This window comes from Hylobates moloch, unplaced genomic scaffold (assembly GCF_009828535.3).
Source record: "Hylobates moloch isolate HMO894 unplaced genomic scaffold, HMol_V3 SCAFFOLD_2, whole genome shotgun sequence".
NCBI lineage: Eukaryota > Metazoa > Chordata > Mammalia > Primates > Hylobatidae > Hylobates > Hylobates moloch.
In genome coordinates this window covers 71,507,851-71,533,915 of record NW_026652277.1, presented here as the reverse complement: position 1 = coordinate 71,533,915, position 26,065 = coordinate 71,507,851, and the positions used below count along the sequence as shown (strand labels likewise).

At 35.0% G+C, this 26,065-nt stretch overlaps 1 long non-coding RNA gene across 1 annotated transcript; it reads left to right on the top strand.

Moving 5' to 3' along the window:
* The first annotated feature begins 5,115 nt into the window (after positions 1-5,115).
* LOC131381903 (uncharacterized) lies at positions 5,116-6,685 on the top strand. The gene is made up of 3 exons (XR_009210944.1): positions 5,116-5,213; positions 5,691-5,769; positions 6,605-6,685. It is a non-coding gene; the product is annotated as an uncharacterized LOC131381903 (long non-coding RNA).
* The last annotated feature ends 19,380 nt before the right edge of the window (positions 6,686-26,065 follow it).

The window sequence follows — 26,065 nt, the reverse complement described above, 5'->3', positions numbered from 1 at the left end:
AGCTTTGATTGACATTTCTCTGAAGATTAGAGATGAGCATTTTTTCATATGTTTGTTGACTGCATTTATGTTTTCTTTTGAGAAGTGTCTGTTCATGTTATTTGCCCATATTTAATGGGGTTATTTGTGTTTTGGTTGTTGATTTGTTTAAGTTTCCTATAGATTCTTGATATTTGGCCTTTGTCAGGGTTTGTGACTATTATCTCCCATTCTGTAGATTGTCTGTTTACTCTGTTGATAATTTCTTTGCTGTGCAGATTATCTTTAGTTTAATTAGGTGTCACTTACCTATTTTGGTTTTTATTGCAATTGCTTTTGGAGACTTAGCCAAAAACTCTTTGCCAAGGCCAATGTCAAGAAGTGCACTCCCTAGGTTGTCTTCTAGCATTTTTATTTTTTGATGTCTTACATTTAAGCCTTTGATCTTTTTGGATAAATTATTGTATATGGTGAGGTGTAGGGGTCCAGCTTCATTCTTCGCCATATGGCTAGCCAGTTATGCCAGCGTTATTTTTTGAATAGGGAGTTCTTTATCCATTGCTTTTTTTTTTTTTCCCCAGCCTTGTTGAAGGTCAGATGGTAGTAGGTATATGGTTTTATTTCTGATTTTTCTATTCTCTTCCATTGGTCTATGAGTCTGTTTTTGTACCAGTACCATACTGTTTTGGTTGCTGTAGGTTTATAATATAGTCAGATAATGTGATTCCTCTGGCTTTGTTGTTTTTGCTTAGGATTACTTTGGCTATTTGCACTGTTTTTTGGTTCCATATGAATTTTACAATAGTTTATTTTTATTTTTATAATTTTGTGAAGAACGACATTGGTAGTTTGCTTGGAATAGTATTGAATCTGTAAGGTGCTTTGGACAGTATGGCCACTTTTATGTATTGATTCTTTCAATCTATGACCTTGGAATATTTTTTCCATTTATTTTTGTTATCTCTGATTTCCTACATCATTGTTTTGTCATTCTCCTTGTAGAGATCTTTCACTTCTGGGTGAGATGTATTCCTAGAATTTTTTTTTTTTTTGAGATGGAGTCTTGCTCCGTTGCCCAGGCTGGACTGTAATGGTGCAATCTCCTGCTCACTACCACCTCCATCTCCCAGGTTCTAGCAATTCTCCTGCCTCAGCTTCCTGAGTAGCTGGGATTACAGGCATGTGCCACCATGCCCAGCTAATGTTTTTATTTTCAGTAGAGATGGGGGTTTCACTATGTTGACCAGGCTGGTCTCAAACTCCTGACCTCAGGTAATCTGCCTGGGTATTGTAAGTAAAATTGTCTTGTTGATTTTACTCTCAACCTGTATGTCACTGGTGTATAGGATTGCTACTGAGTTTCGTGCTTCGATTTTGTATCCTGTAACTTTACTAAAGTGGTTTATGAGTTCTACGAGCTTTTTGGCAGAGTCTTTAGGATTGTCTAGGTATAGAATCATATTTTCAGTGAAGAGAGATAGTTTGTGGATTAGCCTTTTCTCACGCTGCTAATAAAGACATACCCAAGCCTGGGTAATTTATAAAGGAAAGAGGTTTAATTGACTCACAGTTCCACATGGCTGGGGAGGCCTCACAAGCATGGCAGAAGGCAAAGGATGAGCAAAATCATGCCTTACATGGTGGCAGGCAAGAGGGCATGTGCAGGGGAACTCCCTTTTATAAAACCATCAGATTTGGTGACACTCATTCAATATCATGAGAACAGCACATGAAAGACCTGACCCCATGATTCAATTACCTCCCAGGGTCCCTACCAGGACACATGGGAATTACGGGAGCTACAATTCAAGATAAAATTTGGGTGCAGACATAGATAGCTAGACCACAACAGTTTGAATTATTTTCCTATTTGGATGCCTTTTATTTCTTTCTCATACCTGATTTGTTGATTTGTGTATGCTGAACCAGCCTTGTATCCCAGGAATAAAGCCTTCTTGATTGTGGTGTATTAACTTGTTGATGAGTTGCTGGATTTGATTTACTATTATTTTATTGAGGATTTTTTTGGTCTATATTAATCAGGGATATCGGTCAAAGGTTTTCTTTTTTCATTATGTCTCTGCCAGATTTTGGTATTAGGCTGATGATGCTGGCTTCATAGAGTGAGTCAGGGAGGAGCCCTTACTCCTTGATTTTTTGAAATAATTTTAGTAGGATTGTATCAGTTTTTCTTTGTACATCTTATAGAATTTAGCTGTGAATCCATATGGTCAAGGGCTTTATTTTGTGGGTAGGTTATTTATTATGGATTTAACTTCAGAAGTTGATATTGGTTTATTCATGGTTTTAATCTTTTCCTGAATCAATCTTGGGAGATATTGTGCTTCCAGGAATTTATCCATTTCCTCTAGGTTTTCTAATTGGTGTGCATAGAGTTTTTAACAGTAGTCTCTGAGGATCTATTGTATTTCTGTGAGATCAGTTGTAATATTGCCTTTGTTATTACTGATTGTGCTTATTCGGATCTTCTTTTTCATTTTCTGTGTTAATCTAGCTAATAATCTATCAATCTTATTTATTTTTTGAAGAGCCAACTCTCGTTTTATTGATCTTTCATGGATTTTTGCATCTCAATCTTATTATATGCTCCAATTTTAGTTATTTCTTTTCTTCTGCTAGCTATGGTTTTGGTTTGTCCTTTTTCCTAGCTCCTTTGGATGCAGAGTTGGACTGTTAATTTGAGATCTAACTTCTTGAATAAGGCGTTTAGGGCTATACACTTTCTTTTTTTAATTTTTTTATACTTTAAGTTTTAGGGTACATGTGCACAACGTGTAGGTTTGTTACATATGTATACATGTGCCATGTTGGTGTGCTGCACCCATTAACTCATCATTTAGCATTAGATATATCTCCTAATGCTATCCCTCCCCCCTCCCCCCACCCCAAAACATGCCCCGGTGTGTGATGTTCCCCTTCCTGTGACCATGTGTTCTCATTGTTCAATTCCCACCTATGAGTGAGAACATGCGGTATTTGTTTTTTTGTCCTTGTGATAGTTTGCTGAGAATGATGGTTTCCAGCTTCATCCATGTCCCTACAAAGGACATGAACTCATCCTTTTTTATGGCTGCATAGTATTCCATGGTGTATATGTGCCACATTTTCTTAATCCAATCTATCCTTGTTGGACATTTGGGTAGGTTCCAATTCTTTGCTATTGTGAATAGTGCCACAATAAACATACATGTGCATGTGTCTTTCTAGCAGCATGTTTTGTAATCCTTTGGATATATACCCAGTAATGGGATGGCTGGGTCAAATGGTATTTCTAGTTCTAGATCCCTGAGGAATCACCACACTGACTTCCACAATGACTGAACTAGTTTACAGTCCCACAAACAGTGTAAAAGTGCTTGTAGTTTTCTGACACATCTGGTTTCTTTATTAATAATTAAGTCTTAATTAAGTCTTATTTGATTCTTAATGAATTAAAATATGCTCAATTCTTTTTACAGTTTAATTTTTTGGAAACACTTACCTGAATTCCCTCAGTTCCACAACTTCCTGCAAATAAAACTGTCTGAATTTTCTTTCACAATAAAAGTCCTTTCATGACATTTTTTACACCATCTTCAGTCACTTTCATTTGTTCTTTATGTTCTAATGTTGCTAGTTCTGCCATAACACTAAAATGTCTCTCAACACAGTCACTAAGGAAATATTTTTGTTAATTAAAAAATTGTAATTTTTTGTTTCCGTTTTATTTGACCTTTCCCAATATGTGATAACATTTTCTCTCACTTTCTATTATATTACATGCTTCTAATTTTTCTATTCCTTCTCTGCACCTTCTGCCTCTTCTACGTGAACTTCTTTCCGAAGCCATTAAATTGGTATTCTCTATAATATTGTAGTTTTTAAAAATCACTTTACACACTAATCATTTAGATTATTTAAATTTTATGTACTCTGAACTTTCACAAATTTATATTTACAGTACAAAACTGTTTACCAAGCTCTAATATACTGTAAAATCAACTACCCATCCGTCTACCCATGTCATATAAATGACATCCATGGGTACCCACAAATGTATCATTTGTCCAAAACAAAACTCATCATCTTCACTCAAGAATGTCCTCCACGTCTACCTCACATCAATGGAAAACATCATAATTTATATTTTATATAATTTATATTGCCTTCAATAAAATCTTGGACATCAGAGCCTTCTAAAACTTAATTACTCCAACATAAATGAATAAAACTGTGAGGAGACATTTCACGAAAAAATAATGCACATTGTCAATATGCACATAAAAATAAATCCAGCTTCATTAGCAACCAAAATACTAATTAAAACAATACTAAGATGCTACTTTTTGTTAATTGACTGACAAAATTTAAAAAATATACAAAATCCATACTGTTACTGCTCAGAAATATTTATTTTCTTATGATGTTAGTGGTAGTACAAATGATAAGCTTTCCTAGAAGACAATTTTGCACTGTCCATTTTAACATCTAACTTCTGTTGATCCATGTCATCTATATTTGTACCTAAAGTTTAAACTATGAGTGTTAATAAACTATTTTAATTGATAATGACTCTACTAATCAAAAAAGTTAACTTTGAGTAACTATACCTCATGTTAGCAGGCAAATGTGTAATGAGTATTTACTGAAGGTCACTTACTCATGTGCTTATCAGTCAGTATACTAAAAATCCAACATTTTTACTTTTCTAATAATGTTGGGTATTTGAATTATGATATTGTCCAATATAAAAATACTATACTAAATTCAAGAAAAATGTAACAGTTCAAGTTCTAGGCAGAAGCAGTTGCCACCCTCAAATGTAGTAATTAAAGGGCATTGAATAAAATGATATTTACAAAGGTATCAGCATGGTGAAGGAAAACCAACAAGGAATGATGAACCCTCCACGCTAGGCCTAACAGGTTGAAGAGTATCATCACCTCTCATCTTCAAGGAGTGAGGAAGATGGAGAGATTCCCATGACCTGAAGGGAGTGCTGTAGTCTCAGATGGCCATCTGACGGGAACTATGACTTCAGTTGAGAATTAGCCATAGCTAATCTGCAACCAGACAAAAAATGAGCCAGGTATATATTTCACCCTTACTGTTACCCTGCCCCCTAATTTTCTCTTCAGATGGCCTAAATCCAGTGAGAAGTTCAAGGGTCAGAGAGCCTATTGACTCAGTCCATGAAGTTCAGCCTCCTCAGGCACAGAATACGATGGAAAAAGGTAGAAAATGATTCTGGAAAGATTCTGGACAATATGAGTGATATAAATATTTTCAAAATGCCAAAAGCAAGTGAATGCTATTAAAATGCTTCAAGTACTGCAATTTTTAAAAAACAGGGTCAATGATAAATGCTACTAGATGGATAAAATGCATTAACTTTCTTTTATGCAAGCATAATTTTCCCACGTGGAAGTTTATTTTTTGCTAATTACTATACAAAAAAGTTTTAATGGTAATGTTTCCGCCATATTGAAGCAGACATTATAATTCTTCAATAACTCCTTATTGTTTGATAATTGATCATGGTATATTTTTGTTGTTTACCACATTTTCGTGGAAATGTACTTATTCTCATAGATTTTTTTAAAATAGTCTTAATGCAGGAAATTGATGATTAGTAAGCCCAAATAAGTGATAATATGAGGTCTTTGTTATATTTGTTTTTTTTCTTCCATTTTCCCTTACCATGCCTTCAGAGTTCAACCATGTATCATGTCTATGACAGAAGTAAAACAATATCAGGATGCAAAGTGGAAAAGTGTGTCAATCATTTGGGTATGTTCATGTTATTGCATATTTGTTATGGATACCCTTGATAACGCAAATAATTGTGGTGCTTTATTTTTATAATGCAAATATTAGATATGTAAATCTAGAAATCTCTTTTATAGCTATGTGATAAGAAATCTCAGTTCAGCTGTGACAAGAAAACAAATCTCAGTACCATAAAATTACCATAAAGTATTTAATCTACTATCTTTCATCTATTTCAATAATAGCTGTAATATGTTACAGTCAAACTGGTTACAGTAGCCTTTTTAAATTGAATTATGTATCTTGTATTGACATATTAAATTATAAGTGTTATCTTTTGCTGGATCCTAGGATTCAAATGCTTTACTAGAAAAAGGAGATGATAAAGTGTCTAGGAATACTGGCTAAATAGTGTACAAATTTATTGCGAATAGCTTATCAAATATGGAAAGATTTAGCACAATTATACATTTGACCTAAAACAATTTCCGTTTCATTTAAATTACAAAAGTCTCCCATCCATCAAAAACTATAAAAAAAATTTTTAAAAAGTAAAATTATGTCTGTGAAGAAAAATAATTGGTTCAATCTTCAATGAATTTGCATTAAGTGCCTGATTTCTGAAATAAAGTAGGCATTTTAGACAAACTGTTAAAAAAAAAAAACACCATAAAGTACTTTTGACAAATGACTGAAAGTGTACAAAAATATACAATTATGATGCTGTATGGAATTAATTAAAATAATGTACTGAGAAATTGTGCAGTGCAGATGGGAACTATTTAATATTCTTCATTCTTTTTCACCTCTCCATATCCCTCCTAATATTTATCCAGTCTTTTTTTCCTATTCACAGGCACCAGATTTATGTTCACAATCAAATTATACTATGCCTCACCTATTCTCAAAATTGTGAATAAAATACAGTTGACAAGGGATGAACCAGATTCAATTGGTCATTACAGATTTACCTCACCAATGTCTCTAAAATCAATTATCTAGTTCAGCCATGTTAGTCTGTTATATGCATATATTACATAACATTTACCTATGATTTCTTTTCCTTGGTAATCTGTGAGGAGGTGGTTGGCCATAGGTGTGGGCAGTGTTGACATATTAAAGGATTAGACATCTTTGATACAGTTGGATGGAACTACAGTTTACCATGATGTTTGCAACTTAGTTTATTCATTTGAATTCATATTGCTGCAAATGTTAAATATTATAAAAATGTGACATGAATTAATCAATACAAAAGCAATACTGGGGACCAGGAGTGGTGATTCATGCTTGCTATCCTAGCGTTATGGGAAGCCAAAGCAGGGGGATTGCTTGAGGCTAGGTGTTTGAGACCAGCCTGAGTCATATAAGGAGACACATATCCCTCTGTCTCTTAAAACAAAACAAAACAAAACAAACAAACAAACAAACAAAAAACAGGTGCTGTGGTGTGCACACTAGGTGTCATCCTAGCTACTCGGGAGGCTGAGGTGGGAGGATAGCTTGGACCCAAGAGTTGGAGGCTGCAGTGAGGTATGATTCTGCCACTGTACTTCAGTCTGGGTGACAGAGTGAGACCCCATCTCTAAAAAATAAAATAAAATAAATAAAAATTAAAAAAAATAAAATCATCACTAGTAATGTCAGTGCTCAAGAGCCAAAGACCAGCAGGAACATCTTCAGCCAAAGTTGATATCCATTTTACCAAAAGAGACTGTAGTTCATCAGAAAAATGTGTTGTCCAAGAGGGGCTTGTTATAGCAGTTTGTCTTATGGTAAGTCTTTTTGTGCAGGGTTTGGCATGTTGTTTTTGCTTTCTTTGTTCATATGAAGCTTCATTTTACATTATCTCATGACAAATAATATACATACGTTATAGTTTTTGGTCTCAAGAAAGCCTAATTTAGTACCATATTAAGCAATCAACAGATGTTTGCTGATTTCAATATTAATTTCTGATTTTAATATTTCATGACTTTATTTTGATAAAAGGCATGTTTCAGATTATGGCAAGTAAAATTTAAGCCAGCATGTGAGAATCATACTATAGTAATGTTCACAGAAAAAATAAAAATAAAAATTTTACTTGTAGATGTTTAGTTTATCCAACATAGCCACTATTATAAAATACTGGTAATGGAAAAATTTAAAAGTTGAAAGTACTGTTTTCTGAAGTTATTATTCTTTAAAATATATTTTCCATTCACAGGCTTTCAGGAAAGTATTTATACAATAATATATTTTATTAAAATACAATTCGTCAAGAAAGCTTTCAAAATTTATATGCTAGGTATATCAGCTGGAATCGTTTTTTTTATTATTATACTTTAGGTTTTAGGGTACATGTGCACAATGTGCAGGTTTCTTACATATGTATCCATGTGCCATGTTGTTTTTCTGCACCCATTAACTCATCATTTAGCATTACATATATCTCCTAATGCTCTCCCTCCCCCCTCCCCCACCCCACAACAGTCCCCGGAGTGTGATGTTCCCCTTCCTGTGTCCATGAGTTCTCATTGTTCAATTCCCACCTATGAGTGAGAACATGCGGTGTTTGGTTTTTTGTCCTTGCGATAGTTTACTGAGAATGATGTTTTCCAGTTTCATCCATGTCCCTACAAAGGACATGAACTCATCCTTTTTTATGGCTGCATAGTATTCCATGGTGTATATGTGCCACATTTTCTTAATCCAGTCTATCATTGTTGGACATTTGGGTTGGTTCCAAGTCTTTGCTATTGTGAATAGTGCCACAATAAACATACGTGTGCATGTGTCTTTATAGCAGCATGATTTATAATCCTTTGGGTATATACCCAGTAATGGGATGGCTGGGTCAAATGGTATTTCTAGTTCTAGATCCCTGAGGAATCGCCACACTGACTTCCACAATGGTTGAACTAGTTTACAGTCCCACCAACAGTGTAAAAGTGTTCCTATTTCTCCACATCCTCTCCAGCACCTGTTGTTTCCTGACTTTTTAATGATGGCCATTCTAACTGGTGTGAGATGGTATCTCACTGTGGTTTTGATTTGCATTTCTCTGATGGCCAGTGATGATGAGCATTTTTTCATGTGTTTTTTGTCTGCATAAATGTCTTCTTTTGAGAAGTGTCTGTTCATGTCCTTTGCCCACTTTTTGATGGGGTTGTTTGTTTTTTTCTTGTAAATTTGTTTGAGTTCATTGTAGATTCTGGATATTAGCCCTTTGTCAGATGAGTAGGTTGCAAAAATTTTCTCCCATTCTGTAGGTTGCCTGTCCAAAAAAGAGCCTGCATCACCAAGTCAATCCTAAGCCAAAAGAACAAAGCTGGAGGCATCACGCTACCTGACTTCAAACTATACTACAAGGCTACAGTAACCAAAACAGCATGGTACTGGTACCACAACAGAGACATAGATCAATGGAACAGAACAGAGCCCTCAGAAATGATGCCGCATATCTACAACTATCTGATCTTTGAGAAACCTGACAAAAACAAGAAATGGGGAAAGGATTCCCTATTTAATAAATGGTGCTGGGAAAACTGGCTAGCCATATGTAGAAAGCTGAAACTGGATCCCTTCTTCACACCTTATACAAAAATTAATTCAAGATGGATTAAAGACTTAAATGTTAGACCTAAAACCATTAAAATCCTACAAGAAAACCTAGGCAATACCATTCAGGACATAGGCATGGGCAAGGACTTCATGTCTAAAACACCAAAAGCAATGGCAACAAAAGCCAAAATTGACAAATGGGATCTAATTAAACTAAAGAGCTTCTGCACAGCAAAAGAAACTATCATCAGAGTGAACAGGCAACCCACAGAATGAGACAAAATTTTTGCAATTTATTCATCTGACAAAGGGCTAATATCCAGAATCTAAAAGGAACTTGAAGAAATTTATAGGAAAAAAAAAAACACCATCAAAAAGTGGGTGAAGGATATGAACAGAATCTTCTCAAAAGAAGACATTTATGCATCTAAGAAACAGATAAAAAAAAGTTCATCAGTACTGGTCATTAAAGAAATGCAAATCAAAACCAAAATGAGATGCCATCTCATGCCAGTTAGAATGCCAATCATTAAAAAGTCAGGAAACAACAGATGCTAGAGAAAATGTGGAGAAATGGGAATGCTTTTACATTTTTTGTGGGAGTGTAAATTAGTTCAACCATTGTGGAAGACAGTGTGGCTATTCCTCAAGGATCTAGAACCAGAAATACCATTTGACCCAGCAATCCCATTAATGTCTATGTACCCAAAGGGTTATAAATCATTCTACTATAAAGACTCATGCACATGTATGTTTATTGCAGCACTATTTCCAATAGTAAGCACTTGGAACCAATCCAAATGCTCATCAGTGATAAACTGGGTAAAGAAAATGTGCCACATACACACCATGGAATACTATGCAGCCATATAAAAGAATAAGTTCACATCCTTTGTAGGGATATGGATGAAGCTGGAATCCATCATTTGCAGCAAACTATACTGGAACTGAAAACCAAACATTGTGTGTTCTCACTCATAAGTTGGGTTGAACAATGAGAAGACATGGACAAAGGGAGGGGACTATCACATACTGGGGCCTGTTGTGAGGTGGGGGGCAATGGGAGGAATAGCTCTAGGAGAAATATCTAATATAGATTGTGGGTTGATGGGTGCAGTAAACCACCATGGCACCTGTATGCCTGTGTGACAAACTCTCATGTTCTGCACATGTATCCCAGAACTTAAAATATAATGAAAAAAAAGAAAATATTTGATAAGGAATTCTTTACTGTTTTAAGTGTAATTCAGTATCTCAATTTTAATCTAGTATTATAGACACAGAATTGAAAATAAAAGTAACGTTGAGATTTTTTTAATACAAAATAATGGAAATAATTATAGGAGACAGTGACATTATCTTATTAGAAATAATATAAAGTAACACTAACAATCTTTGCTTTTAAGTTTTTTAGAAAAGTTGACAGCAGTTGTTCTTCTATGAACCTTAAAAATGGATAAGCTTGTTTAGCAACTTTTCGAAGGATTTACACGTTTTAATTTGTATGAGTTAGTTTTAATTTAGAGAGTTCTACACAATTGCTGAAATACCAGAACCAGATTTTAAGATGAGGAGATAAAGTATCTTGCTTATGTTCATCTGGAGGGCTTTTTTCCTGAGCAAGATAGGGGGTTAATTTGTTGCCTTGATTAGAAAACGTGTCTTAGGTTTCAGTCATATGTCGACCAGCTGACTTTGCTACATAAACTGAGCAAAGACTACTCTTGTGATATTCATCAACAGGATATTTTTAAGACTGGACTCCCAAAGTCATGCTGTCAATCCTTACAACTTTTCAGGGAGTACTACAATTTACAGATGAAGAGACATTGAAAGACTAGGTGAGGTGCCAGAGGATGCAATGCAGTCTGAATTAGGGGTAGGATAGGTTTGTATCGAAGCTCAGTTCTTTATCTTCATGTATATTCCCTCCCCAGATCTTAGAACCTGGTCCAGTGTATGTGTTTCTTATGCAACGTACTGGAAGTAACATTGTTACGGGATAGGTCATATCTCCCTGTACCCCAAAGATGAATTGAAGTCCTAACCCTCAATACCTTAGAATGTGACCTTTTATGGAAATACTGTTTTTAAAGGTGTAATCGATTTAAAATGACATCTTCAGAGTAGGCTCTAACCCAGTAATGATGGTTTCCTTTTAAAAATTGAAAATTTGGACACAGAGACAGACATACACAGGAGGAAGACGATAAGGGATGCAGGGAGAATGTCATGTGCAGATGGAGGCAGAGGTGGGAGTTATGCTGCTATAAGCTGCGGAACACTAAGGATCCATGGCCACCACCAGAAGCTGGGAAGAGGCAAAGGAGGATCTTCTCTACAGGCTTCAGAAGAAGCATGGCCCTGCCAACACCTAGATTTCAGGCTTTAGCTTCATAGAACTGAGAGACAATGAATTTATGTTATATTAAGCCTCTCAGTTTTGGGTATTTTTTTATAGTAGCATGACAAAATTTTTACAAAAAAACAAAACCAAATTTGGGTCACACTAAATATTCCCAGACTGTTTTACAATAATTTCACCTTTCTATTTCACTTGCTATATTTTGCTACAGAATGAATGCAAGAATTTTATCAAATTTTCCTCCAACTCATCCAGGTTCTATTCACAGATGTTTTTCATGCTATCATTCTTCTACAAATTGATTACTTCTCCAGCCAATTGTAAGGAGCTTTCATCTTTTCCTATTATTTCAGATGTTTCCGAGCCTTAAAGAGAACAGCTCTTGTCATTTTTTTTTTAGAAATCGAATTCTCACTTGATTCCTCCATATTAGTAATTTTTTAAAAAATAATTTATTGTCCCATCATTGTACATCCTGCTTCGAGTTCCTCACATATTTCTATACCCTGCCATATATTTGCAAGGCTTGAGTTAAAGAATTGAATAGAAGGACCTATGAATTCACAGAACAATGTGGATGTTACTTTACTTCTTCACCACGTGGGTGTGTGTGCACGCACCTGAGTACATATGTACGTTTTTGTTTCCATGTGAGTGTATATGCACAAATATTTATCTTTCTGATTCTCTTTTTATTCAACTTATTAATAACATTAAATTGAATTATCTAAGCATACACAACTAAGGAAAGTAGCACAAAAGTATGTTGAGTGCCCGAAGTCAGCCTGGCTCTGCATATTTGCTGTGGAAAATTTACGTACAAACATTTCAAAGTTAAGCCTGATAAATTTCTTTCTTTATTAAACTAAATGATAGGTCAGTTGACATAAACATTTAATGCACTTTTAAAAATGAACTATTCTTGTTGTCTTCCAAAAGAAGCAGGAGGAATGCAAAAGAAAGTACTTTACCTCCAAAATTTAATCAGACAATATAATACAATAGCTTACTTCATAATTTGTTATAATAAATATAAGAAGTGCATTATAAGATTTAAGATTTATGTAACGAAGTTAATTGTTCATTTCACTGGCATATATATTCCTGACTTTAAATCCTATTTTACATTTTATTTAAATATCTTCTGCTATAACATTTTCTAAAAGTCATATCATTTGTATTTTAAGTTCACATAATTCCTTAAGATCCTAACTGACAGTGGCTAAAGAAATTGCTAAATATAAGTCACTTCTACAGCTTTTTCAGTTAAGGCCATTTAAAAAGAAAATATATCATCATAGCAAAAATGTTCTATTATGTTCTATCAAAGCCAATTCATGTAATTTTCATTTTAACAACACAAAATACACTTACATGTGAATCTTTTATCCTCTAATAAACATAATTTGGTACTTGTGCTGTGCATCCCTCTAATTGCAACCTTATCTTTTATGCTAAAGACAGCCTCAAACTATGGGTAAGAAGAGGAATTTTTTTCTTTCATGAAAAGGCTTAATTATATAGTCTCACAATTGTCTTTGTTGCTTAGTATTTGCCTTCCTTTCAAAACACAATACTCCAATTTATCAAGTAATCACTCTACCTGTTTTTTTATCTCTAATTTCTCATATTCATCTGAAAGCTTTAAAAATAATTATTTTATAATGCATCTGCATTTGTCTTACTTTCAATTAAGATGGTTCATTTCTAAATGCTTTCAGTCCTAACCTCTACCATTAGCAAATATGCAACTTCCAAAACACATGAAAGCTTTTATAAGATCAAAATATGGAAATCCTTAGATCAGAGGATGAGGAATGAAATCTATACCCTTTATCTGACAGTTACTGGTTTGAATTGGACCACCTATTTCCAGATTTGTATATGTGGATTACACAGTCTATGAATACCAAACTTTTTTCTTTTTAGTGAAAGTCAGATAAAGGAGAAGCGATATATAATAGCTCATCTTTTAAAGCCATTACAAACAAGTTAAACCTCTTTTATTATAATTGTTAGCATTTGATACTGTAGCATTTGCAATAATTCTGAATTCTTGTGTCTGAGTTTTTCCACCAAGGAGAATGGGCTTTGAATTATAAAACATTTTCCTGGAGAATCATCTTGCAAGCCAACCATTACCTAAGAAACATGATATGCACACTGGAAATTTTGTCTCTCAAATTTTCTAACATTTTCTACAATTATATTTAACTAAGAGATGTTTATTTTTTATCTATTCTAGGACTTCTTTTTAAAAAGCATATTTTTTTTATTTTAAAGACATGGTGATTATTACAATTTTTATTTAAAAAATAAATGTTACACTGTTATCCATAATTCTCAAATGTGTTTTACCAAGAAATGAAAAATCATTTTTAAAATAACATAAGCAGGTTTACGTATTACCAGCTAAGCAGCTTTTGCTAAGACATAAATTCTGTGAATTATAATTTTCTCATCAGTCCAATGAATATTACAATAGTACATAGCTCAGAATGATAATTCAGTCAAGAAACAAATTTTCAATACCCACTGTCTTTTATAAGCTCTTTTGAGTGCTGAGGCTACCATTTTAAAATAAAACTAGGAAATCTCTGATTTCCTGGAGCTTACACTCTTGGAGGCAGCAAAGTAAGTGAAAATAAATAACAAATAAGTATAGAGTAGACCCCCTATCCAAAGGGCATCTGTTCCAAATTCCTCAGTAGATGTCGGAAACTGCAGACAGTGCTGAAACCTATATATGTTATGTATTTTCCTATACACACAAACCTATAATAAAGTTCAATTTATAAGTTAGGCACGGTAAGAGTTAGGCCATTTTTGCATTGCTGTAAAGAAACATCTGAGACTGGGTAATTTATAAACAAAATTAGCTCATGTTTCTGAAGGCTGTACAAGCATGGAGCCAGCATCTGCTTGGTGCCTGAGGAGGCCTCAGTTAGCTGTTACTCATGGCAGAAGGTGGAAGATGAAGTGAAGGGTAGGCATGTCACACGGCCAGAGCAGGAGCAAGAGAGAGAGTGGGTGGGGAGGTGCCATACACTTTTAAACAACCAGATCTCACAAAAACTCACTTGCCGTGGCAAGGACAGCACCTAACTATGAGGGATCCAAACCCATGACCCAGACATCTCTCACCTGGCCCCACCTCCAACATTGGGGATTACATTTCAATGTGAGATTTGGGTGAGGACAAATATTCAATCTATACCAAAGAGATAAAGAGCCACTAAGAATAAAATAGAACATTAATAGCAATATAGCAATATATTATAATAAAAGTAATGTGAATGTGGTCTCTCTCCCTCTCTCTCTCTCAGAATATCTTATTATACTGTACTTACCTATATTTGGACCCCCAGTTGACTGAGGGTAACTGAAACCATGGAAAGGAAAAGTGTGGATAAGGTGAGACTACTAGATATAATACTGGGAGTTTATAAGTTCAATGGAGAAGAATAAACAGGGCAAACGACTTGAGAATAAGTTGGAAGGATGCTATTTAAATTAAGGATTATTTGTAAAAATCTCTTTGCTAAAGTGACATTTGAGCAGGGACCAAAATTAAGTGAGCCATTTATGAAAGCATTTGAGGAAGGAGGAAGAAGTAAGTGTAATGGTCCTGAACAGAGCATGTGTGGTGTTTTCAAATAGCAGCAAACAGGCTATTATGGCTGCAGTTGAATGAACAATGATGAGAATGGAAGTAGCTGGGATCCCAAAGGCTGGCATGAAGAAGCAGAGCATGGAGAAATGGACAGATCATGTAGAACACAGTACACATGATGCATTTGAGCCTGAGTGAGGCCAGAAGTCATTGCAAAATCATGAGCAGAGAAGTGACAAGCTGTGATCTATGTTTTGGGGAGATCAGTTGGGCTGTTCATAAAAAATAGACTGGCAGTAAGCAGAGTAGAAGCTGGGAGTTCATTTAGCGGGTATTCCCAGATTTGTTCCTGCTTTGGGGGTTTCTGCAGGCTACCTCTACTCAGGACGCTATCTCCCCATTCTTTAAGTCTGAATTCTCAGTCATTAAATTTTGACTCAAATGTTATCTTGTTAGAAATGTCCAACAATGATAGACTGGATTAAGAAAATGTGGCACATATATACCATGGAATACTATGTGGCCATAAAAAAGGATGAGTCCATGTCCTTTGCAGGGACATGGATGAAGCTGGAAACCATCATTCTCAGCAAACTGTCACAAGGACAAAAAACCAAACACCACATATTCTCACTCACAGGTGGGAACTGAACAATGAGAGCACTTAGACACAGGAAGGGGAACATCACACACCAGGGCCTGTTGTGGGGTGGGGGGAGGGGGGAGGGACAGCACTAGGAGATATACCTAATGCTAAATGACGAGTTAATGGGTGCAGCACACCAACATGGCACATGGATACATATGTAACAAACCTGCACGTTGTGCACATGTACCCTAAAACCTAAAGTATAATAATAAAAAAAAGAAGAAGAAAATCCTTCCCAGACCACCCTTTCTAAACTTTTTCTTTCACGAATACATTTTCTTCATAAGCTGATTATTATCTAAAATTATTAATTTTTTGCTTCTTTGTTAATTGAATGTTTTCTCTACTAGACCAAGAAAACTGTCATCTTTCAGCCATTGGATTCCACATTTCCTAGAAGTGTAACTAAAACATGATAGGTGCTCAAGTTACATTTCATGATAAAAGAATAAATATCATGCATAATAAAATTATTTGAAAACGAAAGTTTAACAAATCCACAATATATTAATGAAAAAGAATCCCTGCCTAAAGCTTAGTCAGGTTCTTCTGAGTCTTCTTTTTGACTAGGCCTCAACCTTGGCTCTCATGCCTGCTGGGCCCGTAGCCCAGTCTTAGCAAGAATTCTGCTAAGTTAGTTTAGAAAGAATCTTCTACCCTTGATCACTCTCAAAATCTAATTGGATTTCTTATTTCCCACTCTCAACATCTGATCACACTCACCGGCCTAAAGCAAAAATTATTCAAGTTGTTTTGGCAAGAATTCTCATACCTTGATGTTTCTTCTTGTTAATTTTCTATCTACCAACCCCTTCCCAACTCTGGCTTCTTGGCTATAAATCATCATTTACCCTCGTTGTATTTGGAGTCTTGCCTTATCTTTTATTACAATACTCAGTTGTAATAGTCTTCAATAGTCTTTCTGCTAGAATAATATTTTCTTTTACACTTATACAATCAAATACCTAAGTTGAAAATTGTTACTATTTATGCATGTTTGCATTGCTCCAATTCTTTCACTATTATTCATAACTTCGGTATAAAGACATTTCTGCTGATATAATTAAAAGTTGTTATTTTGTTATTCAATATACATAATGGATTCTGAAGTATCATTGGGGCAAGCTCATCTATTCAAACTAATCATTCCATTAAAAACGAATAGAATGTCAGTTTAAATATTAAAACAAAAAACACAGGAAACAAAACTTCATATAAACATCAAAATTCTGATAACTTAATAAAGAGTTACAAGGCCAAAATCAAAGAGAAAAAAGAGAACTCAAAAGGTTAAGGTGACCTTTAATAGCTGCTTTTGTCATGCTTTAGCCTAAACAGGATGCAAACTTGAAATTTGCTTAAAAAAAAAAAAAACTGCCCCATTCTACATTTACATTGAAAAATGTAATGAGAGATCAATGAGCCAATTAGAAAATAATAAAAAAATTGTCAGACTTTATTTAATATATAAAACAACAAACAAAGGGTACAAAATCTTTGCTATAGCAATGTGTATATATATATATATATATATATATACACACACACACACACACATACACACACACACAGGCTCAACTTCAAATACAACAAGGGTAAGTGATGATTTATAGCCAAGAAGCCAGAGAGAGTGGGGAAGGAGTTGATAGATAGTGGTTGAAAAGTCTCCTCTTATAGTTTACCCTTGAACAATGCGAGGGTTAGGGGTGCTGACTCATGCAATTGAAAATCCATGTATAACTTTTGACTCCCCAAAACCTTTACTACTAATAGCCTACTGTTGACCAGAAGCCCTACAGATTAACATAAACAATTAACACATATTTTGTACGCTATATGCATAATACATTGTATTCTTATAATCCAGTAAGGTAGAGAAAAGAAAATGTTATTAAGAAAATCATAAGGAAGAGAAAATATATTTACTGTTCATTTAGTGGAAGTGGATCATCATAACGGTCTTCATCTTTATCTTCTTCCTCTTGGTCTAACTCTTTCTCTTTCCATTTTTATTCTAGAACATTAGTTTTAAAAGACATTAATTGTTGCTCTGAGATAAAGATTTTATAGGTAAATAGGATTTGAAAATACTGCCTGTTTCATTTTCTCAGCAATAAACAATGCAATTTTGCATATTAAATGTGAGAAATTAGTAATAAAATTAAACTTTAAATTTATTTCACTTTTAACCTATTTTGCTCAATATATATTAATAGCTTCTCAAGAAATATAATCTGCTTTACTTGCAAGTGCCGAAAATGTTTATTAAAATTATTTTTGTTCTTCAGAGTCTGTATTACAGTTATAGAAATTGAATTGACATATCAAATCAAATAAGCGGATTTGAATTCCCAGGACCTAGAACAGTGATTTGTACATGGTAGATACTCAATAAATAATTTGTTAATTGAATTTTATGAATCACATTGTGGCATAAGAAATTATGAAGTTATGTATAAGAAAATGTATGTATTTGTATGTGTGTATGTATACATATATAGATACATATCTAATTAATTAATTAATTTATTTATTTAGAGAGACTGGGTCTCAGTCTGTCACCTGGGATAAAGTGGTGTGTTGTGATCATGGCTTTCTACAGCCTCTAACTCTAGTGCTCAAGTGATCCTCCCACCTCAGCCTCCCAAGTAGCTGAAAATATAGGCATGCACCACCATGCCGAGGTAATTTTTTTTTTTTTTTCTGTGGAATGGGTCTCACTATGTCATGCAGGCTGGCCTTGTGCTGGTCTCAAGTGATCCTCCTGTTTCCCAAAGTGCTGGGATTACAGGCATGTGCCCAGCCCATAAGAAGTATTTATTTTCCTCACAAAATCCGATTGTATTACATCTGCCATTTGCACATGCCATGCCACTGTGCATACTGATGACAGAATTACCATGTTCTAGAACTTCAGTCATAGGCAAGATATTTTTTGAGATTGCCTTATAATAACATTGTATACATTTTCGTTTTTAAACAATCAACATAGTAGGCTAATTAGCTTGCCCATTTTTTTTAAAGAAAGAATTTTGTAAAGGTTACTTTTGTACAGACTTTTATAAGACATTGAAATAACAGAGATAAATGCCAAATAACAGGAAGAGAAACTAATTCTATGAAAAATCTCAGAAAACAATATGGATGATACCAGGCAAATATCCATACTAACCATGCTTTTTTAAAAAAAAAATTATGTGCAGTAAGAGAACAAGACAAAAAAATGAAACCAAGAGAAAAGAAGGAAAGAAGGGAAAAAATGTATATATCAGCAATTCTTCCAGGCATTTTCAGCATATTAGTTTGTGTTATTTTTCAAGTTCTGTAGATATTAAGTATCATCATGACCCAATGAAGACATTGATACATGGAAAGCTTAAGCTTAAATAAATATTTTCTCTCTCTCTCTTTTTTTTTTTTTTTGAGACAGAGTCTCACTCTGTCACCCAGGCTGGAGTGCAGTGGCGTGATCTTGGCTCACTGAAACCTCCACCTCCTGGGTTCAAATGATTCTCCTGCCTCAGCCTCCTGAGTGGCTGGGATTACAGGCACCCGATGCCACGCCCGGCTAATTTTTGCATTTTTTGGTAGAGAGGGGTTTCTCCATGTTGGTCAGGCTGGTCTCAAACTCCTGACGTCATGATCTGCCCACCTTGGCCTCCCTAAGTGCTGAGATTACAGGCGTGAGCAACTGCGCCCAGCCTAAAGAAAAATTTTCAAGGACCTATCCTAGTATGAAGCACTTGCAAAGGTCTTTAAATAGTTATCTTTAATTCAAATGTATGTATTAATGTATATCTTTCTCTATATATCTGTGTGCAATTACATTGTGTTATGATATTGATGGGAATGCTGAGGCCAGGCTTGTGGGCTTGTTACCCGTGGTAGTGCTTACAAGACTTGGCTGAACCCCTACCCCACTTTTTTTGCTCAATACAATGCCTACATGATTTAACTGGATCCATATAATGCCTAAGTGACTTAGCTGGACGCCTACCCTGCCTGTGTTGCCCAAGGCAGTGTCTAAGGGACAGCTAAATTTCTACTCAGCTTTAACTCTGCTTCATTTTGAGAATCAGCATGTCTGAGATTGTAAGTTTCTTCCTAGGACTAAATCAACTGAAGTTGGCAGAATCCACAGTGGCAGCTTGACCTCTGAAGAACCTCTAGCTTCATTTCACTTTCCATGATAAATGACAATGACAGTTGAAAATTACCATGACAATGACTAGAAGAGACCCAAAAAGGACAGAAAAGAGGTGGTTCCTTAATTCTAAGAAAATTTGTCTCTTTTTAAGAAAAACATGAATATTTCTCCCCTGCCTCTTAATGCCTAGCCCCATCATTAAATATACTCTATATCTGTAAATTCCCTCTTCTCAAGAGCTGAGAAGTTGATTTGTGAGCTACACTCCCACTTCTCCCATTCTATGACCATTGAATAAAATTTACACTGCTTGACACTCACTTTGGTTTTGCATATTGGCTTTGTGAAACTGGATGGAAAAGAGCTCCCTTTTTGGAATAACCAGGACCCCCAGTAACAGATTCACTTGAACCAAAATATGTTAAGTCTGCAAATTGTATGTACTAATTTTTATGCTTCCTATTATAAGTGGTATTATGATGCTTATAAAGCTATTTCAGTGTATATATTTTTTTCCAATAGTAAAAGCTAAAGGACAATTTTCCATTTCAAGCAAATATTAAATACTATCATTCTGTCACATGTTTTTGTCATCATATCATCATCATTATAATCATCATTATTTTAATGATCATTGCTATTATTATTTTATTTCAGTTCTAGATGTAAACTAGTAAATGTAGTTCTTTAACTTTTTATGATTTTGTAATTATAGATATAAATTGAATATGTGAAAATAATCCTTTCTCTAATAAGCAAGTAGTATCAGTCTTAACTTTCTATGAATCTTTGACTTTATCTATTTCTAAATGAATGTGTTTGTTGAATAGCAGTTTTTAAAGATGTTACTTTTTGCTCAGAGATAAAAGGTTTCCAATATAATAAATGAGAAATTCCACAATCTACATTTCTCAAATTAGTAAGGATCATTTCTTCTTGAATTCTGGTATATTTAGGAGACTTTTTTTTTATTATTGCATTTATCTTGGTCTCACACTGAATTTTTTCTTTTTTTTCTCTCTCTTTCTTTTTTTTTAGAGAGTGAGTCTCATGCTGTTTTCCAGAATGGAGTATTGTGGCGCGATCATGGCTCACTGCAGCCTTCACCTCTTGGTCTCAAGCCATCTTCTTGTCCGAATCTTCTGAGTAACTGGGACTACAGGTATGTGCCACTACATCCTGTTAACTTTAAACATTTTTTGTAAACTTGAAACATTTTAAACTCCTCGCTGTTTTTCCCAGGTGGCCTCAGACTCCTGGCCTCAAGCGATCCTCCTGCCTTGGCCTCCCAAAGTGCTGGGATTATAGAGATAAAGCATTGGCCCTCAATGTTTTTCTTAATAAGGAACATTGTTAAAGACATATTTAAACGTTATGTAATTTTTAACTCATCAAAAGTTTGATTTTATGTGCTAACATATATTATTTTCTCTCATTTGTTTTATGCTAAACAACACTTATTTTAGTATAGGCAGTGTTCAAGGTGTGTAATCAATTTCGTTTTGGCCATGGTAAATAGCTGAGATCTCAGTTCACCTCAACAAAATTTTCACTGCAATTTGCCCTTAAGCTGAATACTAATAACAACTAAACACAACACTCTGTCTCTGGGAGAAACGATAAAAATTGTGTTAATGTATTTAAAAATGTGATTTCAGCCCTCACTGCTCCTGGTTGTTAATGAAACATAATTCCTACATATAGCAAATTGCCTTTCTCTAATCTTACCTTGAAAGTGAAATAATAAGTAATTTCACTATGCCATCATTGTCTATTCTTTTTCTTTTTCTTATTTTTGAGACGGAGTCTCATGCTGTCGCCCAGCCTGGGGTGCAGTGGCACGATCTCGGCTCACTGCAAGCTCTGCCTCCCGGGTTCACGCCATTCTCCTGCCTCAGCCTCCCGAGTAGCTGGGACTACAGGCGCCCGCCACCACACCCAGCTAATTTTTTGTATCTTGAGTAGAGACAGGGTTTCACCGTGTTAGCCAGGATGGTCTCTGCCCGCCTCGGCCTCCCAAAGTGCTGGGATTAGAAGCGTGAGCTACCGCGCCCAGCCCATCATTGTCTATTCTTTATCCACACTTTAATTTCAAAATTGGACTCTAATCTTTGAATTATTTTCTGTGCTGTGGACAGAAAAAGTGCAGGTACTTTTTAATACATTGATATTCATGCATTAGTACTGAATACTACTTGTATAGAAGTAAATGAACAAGATGAGTTTTCTTTGGTACACTAAGGAATATATATTTTCTTAGAATTTTCAAAATGTTTTTGTTGTTATTCATATTGTAGGTTTCACATACTGGTGGTTAAGGGTAAACTTGTCAATAATATGAATCCTAGAATGATAAATAGAATGTGCTTTATTATTTCTTGTAAGGCATTTTGCAATTATTCCATCAAGATCTCCACAATACCATCTTTAAAAATCTAAGGTCTAATTTTTCACTATTTTTCACTGGACAATAAGGTATTTTACCCTTCAACAAGTGTTTATTGAAATTTCTTTGTGCAAATACATATATAGAAGAACATTTATGAAATTACATGATATACAAAATAAAGAAGCATTTCTGCAGAATGTGACTTTTTTTGCCATAGCCAAAGCTTCTCCACATAAGCACACATATACACGAATTACTGAATCAAAAATTCAGAATATGCTAAATACTATATTTACCTTTGAAAATCCAAAGGTATATTGTACATTTAAAACTTATTTACTGCATCCAAATTTTTCCACATTGCTTGACATTGGTCATATTTACTCTAGTTCATATAAACGTAAATGTAAAATGCTGTTCTAGATGATAGAGAATCACTAAAGTTTTTGGAATCTGTAAGGACAAGGACCTTATCTATGTGCATCCCAGGATCTAGTGCATTATCTTGCATATTAAAGTTGGTCTATATATTTGTTGAACAAATGTGTGAAAGGAGTAATCAAACATCAGCTTTGCTTCAGAAAAATTAATCTTCTAACAATGTGTGTATCTGAGTGAAGTAGGGAAAATTTGAAGTAGAGAACTTAGGCAGGAAGCTATTACAACTGTTAAGACAGATGCTATGAAATCACCTAAGCGTCCTGCATATTTTTAATGTAATGCTGACTCCGTTTAGCTGCATAAGTATCAAAAGTCCATAATAATGCAGATTCAATTTATGTTTTGAGTTTTGGTCTTTGTGCTAATACTTTAATAAACACGTTTGAAATGTTGTTCTGATACTTCAGGTGCAGTTTGTTGGATTCATATATTATGCAGTTGTTTTCAGCTTCTCCATTAATACCACCAATGAGCCATACCTAATGCTACAGACAAAACAAGACGACCGAAGAGCATGTACTCAATCAGTGTCAGCCATTCTCACTGGAATTCTGTTATGCTACAATAAACAGGTGAGACAACCCTAAGTAAATACTAAATGACAAGTTAATGTGGGAAAATTGGAGGCAAAGTGGAGTGAAAAAAAAAAATCACCGAAGTGCAAATACAAAATTAAGCCAAACTACTTATTATGTTGCAAAATTTTTCTACTTTAAACATCCTTTTCTGTTAGCCTAGCGAGATCACATTCTTCCTCTAAACTGAAGCTCGAATCCTGCTTCTTTCAAGATTTCTTTTCAAATATCTGCTATTGGAGTGTGCCTTTTTCCAATTAACTCACCCAAAAACTTTTTATTAAGCACCTACTATATGCCAGATATTATTCTACATGCTAAGGATACAGCAGTGAATAAAATAGAGCAAGAATCTGATATGATGGAACTTATATTCTAGCATGAAAGGCAGACAATAAACAGCAATAAGGTTTGCCAAGTAGTGGTAAGACCAATGGAGAAAAATAATAACAAGGTAAGCGGATAAACCATATGGCAAAAATTATGACTGTTGGTGTGATAAGCATTTTTATTTATGTCATCCCTTTAGTGGATTAATTGTAATAAAAATTCTGACTCAATATTTTGATCTTTGACCTCAGACAACTTTGAGTCTCAAGCCCCTTTCTCTCCTCTGCTCCACATCTGGAAAAGATGATATGAAAACCCAGGTGTTCTTCTTTTGGCACCAGTGGGAGTTTCAAATCATGAAAGAAATTTGGCTAAAATTCTATTAACCTACAGGTAGGTTAATAGGTATTGATTCACCAGGGTATATTTGAGCTCACTTTTTTAAAAAAATAGCACTGATAAGCATGAAAATATGTCAGTTTATTTTAACTACAAAAGTGTGTTAGTAAATAATCAAATTTTTTCAAGCATCTAGGGTTTTGATTTATTTATTTGACTAAGGGTTGACAATTTTATCTAAAATATAGTCTTCCTAGCATTTAAGTTATTTGGTTTCCTACATAGAGATTCATTCCTATGAATAAATCTTAATATTTTCATGTGAAGATGTTTCACTGATATTTTCATGTGGAGATATTTCCCTCATTCTGATGAAAGAATTGAAGGATAGACAAGATCTACTTTATTTTACCATGAAAATTTGCAGTGAATAATATGTTAATTACTAAAACTTGCTTTTTAATGAGTACACTTTTGCTCCGAGAACAGTATGAGGAACTCAGCACAAGCAATCTCTTTAAGTCCTTAGAACAGTCTATGAGGAATTGCTCTCATTTTCTTGAGAAGAAAATTGAGGCTTTTAAAATTAAATCATTTATCTGTTTCTTCAGATCATGTGCTGGAACTGAGATTTGCACCAAATTCAGTCAGGATAAACAATCATTTATGTTGGTTATTTAAATATTGACTTTCTTAATTTTAAATGACCCTGTTTTAGATGCTGACCCTGAGACAAGGATTTGAGGGCTAGCAGTGTATTTGGGCAGTGTGGTGCGGTATGACACTAGGACCCTGAAAGCAGGGCCTTTGTCCCAGAATAGTATCTCTGGGTACCCTGTGTTTTGGATGGCTTTTCTCAATTTTTGTAAGTCTCCTTTCGGTGGCTGAGACCAGCCAGGGCCAGCAGTGCCATCTTGTCAGAGCTCCATATGCTCACTGCTCTGGGACCAAAAATGTCTTCCTTGAAAGTTTAAATCTTGTTGGCACTGGCAGTACTATCGCAACAGTGTGTCCTGAACTTCCACTGTGAATCTTACAAGTTAAGGTTCCTATTTTTTTTTTCTTTTGGAGAGCTTTGCAACCACTAACTCCCTATGTGGCATTTACCAGATGTCCTGAGATGCTCTGAGACTCCCTCATGTGGCTGTCTCAGGCCCCCGGTTTCAGGAGAACAGTCTGGTGACCAGACTGACTTTGCTGGCCGACATTATGTTCCTATCCCGTTATAGCATGAGACCGAATAACTAGACCAGTGTTGAAATGCTGGTCTTGGGCTACTGTTACTCATATGGAAGAAAAGTTACATTAAGGGCCAAATTTTGTGCTTCAGCTCTGTTTGGGTCCATTTGTCAGCTGTTACCTGTGACTGCTCTGAACATGATGCCACCTCCACCTACAACATTTGAGGTCAGTTGGTGTGGTAACAAGTATGATTTTTCCTGTGGTCCCCTTACCATGGGTACCCAGTACAGTCACACCACCCCCTCTGCAAGTTTTTTACCTTATGTCAGGGAGTCCTTCAAGATTACTGCACTCAATCCAATGGGCATTTTCAATCAATCTCTCCTCTTGCCTCTGGTCAATATGGTGATAGCATGTTCTTCCTGAAAAGTCTTACAGTATCCTGAATTAGGGATGGATATTCTTTGCATAAATGGGACGACACTTCTTGCTCCATTGATGGGCTCCTTGTCTATGCTCTTCTGTAATGCCAGTGCGTAGCAGGCAGAGGACTGAGCAACTATAAGGTCTAGGAGAACAGAGACTTTTTCTGCCCTGTTTCATACCGTCCTGTTTCATCAACATTGAGAAAAGTACCTGACACACAGTAGTGGTTTAATAAATGTTCTTTGAACAAAAGAGTTAATGAATTTTACTCAACTTGTGTTCAGTTCACATTAATTGTGCTTCATGAAATATTTT